At 35.5% G+C, this 9,753-nt stretch overlaps 2 pseudogenes across 1 annotated transcript; both read right to left on the bottom strand.

The window, feature by feature from the left end:
• Positions 1–2,193: 2,193 nt before the first annotated feature.
• Positions 2,194–3,799, bottom strand: LOC147385572 (UDP-glucosyltransferase 29 pseudogene; annotated as a pseudogene).
• Positions 3,800–6,029: 2,230 nt separating this feature from the next.
• On the bottom strand, positions 6,030–7,715 carry LOC147385573 (beta-D-glucosyl crocetin beta-1,6-glucosyltransferase pseudogene; annotated as a pseudogene). Its single transcript, XR_015171710.1, has 2 exons — positions 7,592–7,715; positions 6,030–7,546 (listed from the first exon to the last, which is right to left on the bottom strand). The product of XR_015171710.1 is annotated as a beta-D-glucosyl crocetin beta-1,6-glucosyltransferase pseudogene (transcript).
• Positions 7,716–9,753: the final 2,038 nt, after the last annotated feature.

Genomic DNA, 9,753 nt, shown 5'->3' on the forward strand with positions numbered 1-9,753 from the left:
TAAAAATAAATAAAGGATAAAAATTATATTTAAAAGATATTTTTGTTGAAAAAAGAAATTAAGAAGGGCATTTATGTAAAATGATGGCAACACAATTGGTATTTGTACAAGTTGTATAGTGAAATAAAGACCATCTCTATTTTTATTTTTTTTTTTGCTTCATCTCGAATTCTGGATACGTGAATAGTGATTTAGAGGATGTGTTAGAAATTAAGAGACCGGTTGGAACTTGATTCGGAGGTCTCTTTCTCTCAATATAGAGATATATAGATCGGTTGGAGTTGCTCTGTGAGCAATAACAAAGGTGAAGATATCAATGATTACAACATCGATCAAAGCAATTGTTCCTCCATCATAGGAGGTGGCTTGAGTTTGGAGTGAGATAAGAGAATTGTCAAGAATTTTGGGTTCTTCGACTCGTCGATTTTGGGTGTTGCAAATGTAGAGAGTTAGTAGAATTTCTAGTTTGAGAATGAAACCTGTCCATTTTGGAGTGAAAATATTCCAAACCTACTTCGGGTATCATTTGATTTATTTGAAAAGTATAACATATTGATAAAAGGAAATAACAAAATACAAGGAGGTTGAGAAAGTCTCACAAAGAGCAATAAAGCAAAAATAAAAACATTAATGACTATAAAGAGAGTTCCATCTAAAAGTAAAGTCATCGAAGGTTACTCTCGTAAACTCTATGTACTATTTTAACCACAAGTACAAAGAGTCCAAGATCTCCAAGAAACCTGCATGAGAGCTTCTACTCTTACTATTGAACACCCTGTTATTTCTCTCATTCCAAATCCTCCAAGCAATAGTCGAGGAAAGCATAGTCCACAAGAGTCTTTTTCTAGAATGAAATGCATTACTGGCCCACTCAACTAATAATGAAGAAAGACCCAATTTACACAGAATAGACCAAGAAAATTTGACCAAATATTATGAGAAAATGAGCAATGAATTAAAATATGATCTATGGATTCCTTATTTCTCAAATCAAAGAAGACAACAACAATTGGGAGTGATCCAACCCTGACTAATCAAATTATCCATCATGAGTATTCTATCGAGAGAAGCCAACCAAACAAAAAAAAGGAGATTTTAGATAATAGGTTTGGACCAAACGATTGACCCCAAGAGGGATTGCTCAGCACAGGGATTGAGACTTTCATTGAAGGACTTGACAGAGAATCTTGAATCCTTTGCCCTCTTCCATTCTCACCTATCATGTTCACTATCGTTGAGATGAACCGAATGCAGGAGATCAAAGAAACATATCATCTTGTTTAGCTTTCAATCATTAAAGTTTCTCTTGAGCCCCAAATCACATGTGGGACTAGAGTCGTTGTATATCAAATACTGCTGGATAGAGCAATTTTTTTTAATAGAACAGGCATACAATGACGAAATTTGGGTTGTTAGAAACGATGTACCACACCAACAATCTTCCTAAAATCTGATTCCGTCCCCTATCCCCGCTTTGAACGTAATTCCACTATCAAAATCCTCGCTCACTTTAAGAACCCCTTTCCAAACACCACACCCATAAGAGTCTTTAGCCTCGCCACTATACCAACCTAGCCTCCTCTCCCTGTACTTAGCCATAATGACCTTCATCCAAAGTCTCCCTCTCCTCCCCAAACCGTCAAAGCTATTTTCCTAACAGCACTCTGTTGGTTAATCTAGGCCCCCTTATCCTCAGTCCCGCATTTTTCTTGGGCCTACAAAGCATCATCCAACTGACTAGGTGATACTTCTTCCTATCACTCATATCGTTCCACAAAAAATTTCTCATAAGTCTTTTCAATCTAATTTTTACAAACCTCAGAAGTGTGAATAACGAAAGAAAGTAAATTGGGATACTCATCAATATACTCTTAACCAAAGTCACTTCCTTCTCTTACTCAGACTTTTCTCCATTCCCTCAATCACACAATCCCAAATATCATCTGACTTATCACAATTGGGATGTCCATTAATTTCTTTGGTACATATAATTTGAGAGATTTCTCTACTTAAAATTCCCTAATCAAAACAAATTATTTCATCTCTTTTGGTTCTTTTCAAAATATCTTACAAACATTTTCTTAAACAACTCATCTCCATACATCTTAATACAATTAAAACCAATTATTTCATACTTGATTTCAAATTGTCTTACGAGCATTTCATCAAACAGATTATCTTCATGCACCTCAATAAAATAAGATCATAAACTAACAGTCTAATAAATAGATCCAACATCATCTACTCATTCGATATTACATTGAGAAAGCCAAAATCCAATAGAATAAAAGAAGAAAAGGAGCAACTACAACAGACTTATTCTTCAAAGTTTCACAATTATTGTTCATTTTTCTCACTCTTCCCACAAAGTTGCAAGATCTTTTCCACCGCCACATCGATATCTTCCTCTCCTTTCTTACTCATAGTCTCACTCAACTCCTTTGCTCTGTTTCTCACTTTCTCTCCTTCCTTCTCTATCACCACCTCATTAATCACCTTTGCCACCTCTCCTCTCACAATCTTCTCTTCTCCACCAATATTCTCTCTCTTTACCTCCATACATGTACCAAGCTCCACCATCAATCTTGCAATTAGAGGCTGATCGATATGCATGGGTATAGCTATAAAAGGGACTCCACACTTCATTCCCTCCATCGCAGAACCCCATCCACAATGACTAACAAACCCACCAATACTACAATGCTTTAGTATTTCTTCTTGTGGTGCCCATCCTTCAACCACCATTCCCCTATCTCCAACTCTGTTCAAGAACCCTTCTGGTAGTACTTCATCAACACTAGTTTTCTCTCCTGTAGGAAACCTAATAACCCATATGAAGCTCACTTTGCTAAGCTCTAACCCATAAGCTATCTCTTGAATCTCTTCCTTTGACAAGTAATATTCACTACCAAATGAAACAAAAACAGCTGAAGACTTGTCCTTCTTGTTAAGCCACTCAATGAACTTTGATGGCTTGCCATCAACTGTTACAACAGACTCTTGAATAAGAGGCCCTACAGGTAACATCTCTATCCCAAGTAAGGAAGAAACGTAACCTATGTACTTGGCTTCGATTTCTGGGAAGGACCTAACCAAGACCGTCTTAAAAGAAGAATCCACGCCTCCAACGTTCCTATCTTCGGTTCCAATCGACTTAATGATCTTAAAAAATTCTTGTTGAGAGAGATAAATGGCTGGATATGGGAATTCGACACCTTGCTTTATAGCCATGTGCATGAAGAAGGAAAAGGGGGTCGCACCAGAAGTTAAAAAACCAACAGCTGGAATGTTATTGGTAGAAGCGATAGTATGACCCCAAGTTTGCATCAAATCATAGATTAACAAATCTGGGTTTAGGAGCTTTAAGAGGTTGGATAAGATAGGTTTTGAGTCATCAAAGGCTCTCCTGAGGGCTGACATGAGATGGGGTGGGAGTGATTTGGTGGTGTGATAGTGAGGTGGGAGATCTGGGGTTGAAGGAAGATGGTAATCAACCAATTCAATAAAAGGGAAGGGGTTGTCACCATGTTTTTGTCTGATGGGAGAAAGATTAATGGGTGTTGAGCAGAGATATATGTGTAAGTTCCTTTGTGTGAGTTTCTTGGCTAGCTCTATGAATGGAGTTATGTGACCATGAGCTAACCATGGAAGCATCACAACACGAAGCCTCTGCTCTTTGTTCTCCATGAAACCAACCCCTCTCTCTCTCTCTCTCTCTCTCTCTCTCACACACACACACACACACACACACACAGGTTATTTGATTTCCTCTGTGTGGACAGTGGAGGAGATGAGAGGGATAGATATAAAGGGGTGGCGTGGTAGCTGGTTGGTTGGTAAGCGATGGTTTAAAGTTTGGTTTGAAATGAGGTCCACAAGGTGCCTGGCAAAGGCTTGCACAAAGTCTCGTTGTTCACATGGTGTCCTTGGAAAGAAGAGTCGTGATAATCTGAATCTTGTTAACAATTCGCAATACGACAAAAATTTGAGGGGTGAAAAATTCGATTTTAAATTGCAAAATTCTGATCTAAAATTCAGTTAAAATTTTGATAAATGAAAAATATGCAACATATATTTTATAGTGTATTATCTATTTTATTTAAAAATTTTGGCCATTACTTCATAGGAATAGTATTGGTGATGATAATAATGACGGTGTTAATAATGAGGACATTGAAATTATTATTTCATTGACTTTTAAAAAATACCAAAATCAAGGGATAAATCATCAATTTAAAAAAATAAGGTATAATTTAAATAATGTAGAATGACATGTCATTATTTTTTTAAATATAGAAAAGACATTTTTCACTTAAAAATGATTATTTGTGTATTTAATGATTCTTAAGATGTGCTCCAATGGGAACAAATTAATAAAATGAGCGCTTTCGTTGAAGTGGAAAAGAAGGAACACGTTTAGTCACATAAAAGGAAGTTATAAATAATGTATTTTTCTCACTCAAATAATACATTATGTTGGATCTCTCTAGTCAATAAAAAGATCAAAGAGAAAAATAAAAATCAAACAATAAACAAAAATAACGGAAACACTACCCTCAACACATGACACAATATCTAAAGAACTACATATCAGTCTCATAGATATATCCCAATAGTTTTTGACACTATGAGAGTAACCCTCGTTATGTTGATCTCTATTAATCATAAAAAGATCATAGTAATAATTACATACCAGAGCAATTGACACTTATTTAGAATTTGACCAAAGAAATTGACCTAGGGGTCATATTGTCAGAGCAACTCCAATTAGTGACTCTATTTTGACACATTCTCAGAGTTTAGAGTTGATTCTCTATTTCGAATCTAAACAAACTCCAATGGCTCCCACCATCTAAATCACTATTCAGATATCTAATTTACTATTCACATAAAGAAAAATAATAAACATGCTATTCTCAAGTCAACTTTACTTGTTACAATCCAAATTAAATATATAAAGTTTGCTATGGACAATCCAACTTTACTTGTTACACTCCAAGTTAAATATTAAAAAAAAAAATTTGTTATTGACAACCCAACTTTACTTGTTACACTCCAAGTTAAATATAAAAAAAGAAAAAAAAATTACTATTGACAATCCAATTTTACTTGTTACACTCCTATTTAAATAAAAATCCACCAATTATATGAGAAATCAAATTTGGTATGATGATCTTATGTTTAGTATATATATATATATAAATTAATTTCATTCATTTAACAAAAAAATTACAAAAAAGATGAATATTCATGATCATATTTATTTTTTATTACAGTTTTTTGTCGAATTTGGTGGAACAATTGATTAAATCTGAGTTTAAAATATTTTTATAAATATTTAATAAAAAAATTAAAAATATTGAATAATAATAATCAAAAATAAATAAGGAACAAAAATTATATTTAAAATATATTTTTGTTAGAAAAGGAAATTAAGAATGGCATTTACATAAAATGATGGCGACACAATTGGTATTTGTACAAGTTGAATAGTGAAATAAAGACCATCTCTATTTTTTTGCTTCCTCTTCAATTCTAGAGACATGAATAATGATTTAGAGGATATGTCAGAAATTAAGAGACCGGTTGGAATTTGGCTCAGATATCTCTATCTCAAATATAGAAATATATAGACCGGTTGGAGTTGCTCTGTGAGCAGTAACAAAGGTGAAGATATCAACGATTACAGCATCGATCAAAGCAATCGTTCCTCGATCATAGGAGGTGACTTGAGTTTAGAGTGAGATAAGAGAATTGTCGGGAATTTTGGGTCCTTCGACTCATCGATTTTGGGTGTTGCAAATGTGGAGAGTTAGTAGAATTTCTGGTTTGAAAATGAAACCTGTCCATTTTGGAGTGAAGATATTCCAAACCTATTCCGGGTATCATCTGATTTATCACAATTGGGATGTCCATTAGTCTCTTTGGTACATCTAGTTTGGGGAGATTTCTCCTCTTAAAATTCCCTGATCAAAACAAATTATTTAATTCCTTGTTGTTCTTTTCAAAATATCTTACAAGCACCTCAATAAAATAAGAAAATAAACTAACAGTCTAATAAATAGATCCAACATCATTTACTCCTTCGATATTACATTGAGAAAGCCAAAATCCAATAGAATAGAAGAAGAAAAGGAGCAACTACAACAGACTTATTCTTCAAAGTTTCACAATTATTGTTCATTTTTCTCACTCTTCCCACAAAGTTGCAAGATCTTTTCCACCGTCTCATCGATCTCTTCGTCTCCTTTCTTACTAATAGTCTCACTCAACTCCTTTGCTCTGTTTCTCACTTTCTCTCCTTCCTTCTCTATCACCACCTCATTAATCACCTTTGCCACCTCTCCTCTCACAATCTTCTCTTCTCCACCAATATTCTCTCTCTTTACCTCCATACATGTACCAAGCTCCACCATCAATCTTGCAATTAGAGGCTGATCGATATGCATGGGTATAGCTATAAAAGGGACTCCACACTTCATTCCCTCCATCGCAGAACCCCATCCACAATGACTAACAAACCCACCAATACTACAATGCTTTAGTATTTCTTCTTGTGGTGCCCATCCTTCAACCACCATTCCCCTATCTCCAACTCTGTTCAAGAACCCTTCTGGTAGTACTTCATCAACACTAGTTTTCTCTCCTGTAGGAAACCTAATAACCCATATGAAGCTCACTTTGCTAAGCTCTAACCCATAAGCTATCTCTTGAATCTCTTCCTTTGACAAGTAATATTCACTACCAAATGAAACAAAAACAGCTGAAGATTTGTCCTTCTTGTTAAGCCACTCAATGAACTTTGATGGCTTGTCATTAACTGTTACAACAGACTCTTGAATAAGAGGCCCTACAGGTAGCATCTCTATCCCAAGTAAGGAAGAAACGTAACCTATGTACTTGGCTTCGATTTCTGGGAAGGACCTGACCAAAACCGTCTTAAAAGAAGAATCCACGCCTCCAAGGTTCCTATCTTGGGTTCCAATCGACTTAATGATCTTAAAAAGTTCTTGTTGAGTGAGATAAATGGCTGGATATGGGAATTCGACACCTTGCTTTATAGAAATATGCATGAAGAAGGAAAAGGGAGCCGCACCAGAAGTTAAAAAACCAACAGCTGGTATGTTATGGGTAGAAGCGACAGTATGACCCCAAATTTGCATCAAATCACAGATAAACAAATCTGGTTTTAGGAGTTTTAAGAGGTTGGATAAGATAGGTTTTGAATCGTCAAAGGCTCTCCTGAGGGCTGACATGAGATGGGGTGGGAGTGATTTGGTGGTGTGATAGTGAGGTGGGAGATCTGGGGTTGAAGGAAGATGATAATCAACCAATTCAATAAAAGGGAAGGGGTTGTCACCATGTTTTTGTCTGATGGGAGATAGATTAATGGGTGTTGAGCAGAGATATATGTGGAAGTTCCTTTGTGTGAGTTTCTTGGCTAGCTCTATGAATGGAGTTATGTGACCATGAGCCAACCATGGAAGCATCACAACACGAAGCCTCTGCTCTTCGTTCTCCATGAAACCAACCCTTCTCTCTCTCTCTCTCTCTCTCTCTCTCTCTCTCACACACACACACACACACACACCACACACACACACACAGGTTATTTGATTTCCTGTGTGTGGACAATGGAGGAGATGAGAGGGATAGATATAAAGGGGTGGCGTGGTAGCTGGTTGGTTGTTAAGCGAGGGTTAAAAGTTTGGTTTGAAATGTGGTCCAATTTGGGGATAATACATTCCCTTGTGTCCCAATTTGGGGACCAAAGGTGCCAAGCAAAGTTGCTTTTTTCACTTGGATGGCATCGCTAGGAAGGATACAAACGATGGACTTTTTGATGCGGCGGGGGTGGTATGGGGCAAGCTGTTGTGTCTTATGTATGGAAAATGGAGAATCCTCGGATCATCTTCTCCTTCATTGCAAATTTTCTCATGGTATTTGGGCACAATTCTTTAAGTTGTATGGAATCCTAACTTGTCTTCCAAAAACAATAAAGGACCTTTTCACGTGTTGGCCGTCAATCGGGTATTCTTTTAGAGGCACAAGGAGACTTCTGTGGAGCATTACACCATTCGCAATTTGTTGGGGGGTGTGGCTGGAGAGGAATAGACGCATCTTTGAAGGGAAACAAATGGATTGCACAGACATGATTGTATCTATTTTGGGTCTTTTGTTTTGTTGGTCTAAAGTTTATAAGGAGTTTAGGGGGCTGTTTTTCGAAGACTTTCTTTACAATTGGGAGGGTATTCAGTGTATTTCTCGTGAGTAGTTCCTTATGTAAGGTTCTGCTAGGTTGGTCATCTCGACCGGTCTAACCTTATTTTTATGAATATAATGATACTTATCAAAAAAAAAAAATGTAATCCACAAGGTGCCTGGCAAAGACTTGTACAAAGCCTCGTTGTTCACATGGTGTCTTTGAAAGCAATAGTCACTGATAATATGACTCTTGTTAGCAATTCGGAATACTTCAAAATTTTAATTTGTGTAAAATTCGAGTACTATTCGATTTTAAATTATAAAATTTTGATCTAAAATTTGACAAAAAATTTTGATAAATGAAAAATATGTGACATAGACTTCATACGTGTATTATCCATTTCATTTAAAAAGTTTGGCCATTACTTCATAGTGATGGAACTGATGAAATTGGTGATAATAACAATGACAGTAGTGATAATGAGGACATTGAGATTATTGTTCCATTGACTTTTAAAAGAAGACCAAAGTCAAGGGATAAATCATCAATTTAAAAAATTATGGTGTAATCTCAAATAAATGTAGAATGACGTGTCATTATTTTTTTAAAGATAAAAGGGACATTTGTCACCTAAAAATGTGGATTCCACCAAAATTTTCAAGTATGACCGCTTCAAAGTTGACTTGTGTAACTCGTCTCAACTTATAAGATTACACTTTGCAACATATAACAAGTTATAGTAGCATTTTTTTCCATCGAGTTTTATAAAAATTCGTTAAAAAAAAAAGGGGTTTTATTCTTTTCAAACTTAAAATCCGTGAATTATTCAATAATCCGGAGAATAATACTGTCATTAAGAAAAACAAAAATTCGGGAAAATTTCAAGAATTAAACGGGACATTGCTAACAAGGAATCTGACTCTCCTCTGATGTGGCAGTACATAAAACCATACATTTTTCCTCTAGATACACAATGCAATCACCATAATTATGAATAATTGTGTAACCCGAGAAATAAAATCCATGATTCTATGCACTGGCATGCCAAGGTACTTAGAAAATCATAATTCCATAAACAAAGTATTCTATCTCAAAAAAAATAAAAATTGGGATGTTAAGAACACCACCAACCATCCTTCAAATTTTTATATTTAGAGATGAAGCCTTCCAATCAAATTCTAAAGTATTTTATCTCAAAAAATGTTGGGATGTTAAAAACAACTCCAACCATCCTTCCAATCTTTATATTTAGAGATGAAGCTTCCCAATCCAATTCCAACCATCCTTCAAAATGAAGAAAATTCCTCTATATCACTATTCACATCTTCAAGTATAGAGGGAAGAAAGAAGATTAGAATGCCGATCTCACCATTGTTCATCTTTTTCAAAATATCTAGTGTCTATTTTTCATCTATAAATGTAAATTTTAGAGGTAAGGGTAGTGATTCGGAGATGAGATCAATTGGAGTTCAAAAGTGGTTTGGAGTCTTCAAAATGAAGAAGATGCCAATTTGAAGCACCAAGTTGGAGTTGCTCTAAGTCCCAAA

The sequence above is a fragment of the Akebia trifoliata genome, chromosome 14 (assembly GCF_017979445.1).
Source record: "Akebia trifoliata isolate Shusen 1 chromosome 14, ASM1797944v1, whole genome shotgun sequence".
NCBI classification, from domain to species: Eukaryota; Viridiplantae; Streptophyta; class Magnoliopsida; order Ranunculales; family Lardizabalaceae; genus Akebia; species Akebia trifoliata.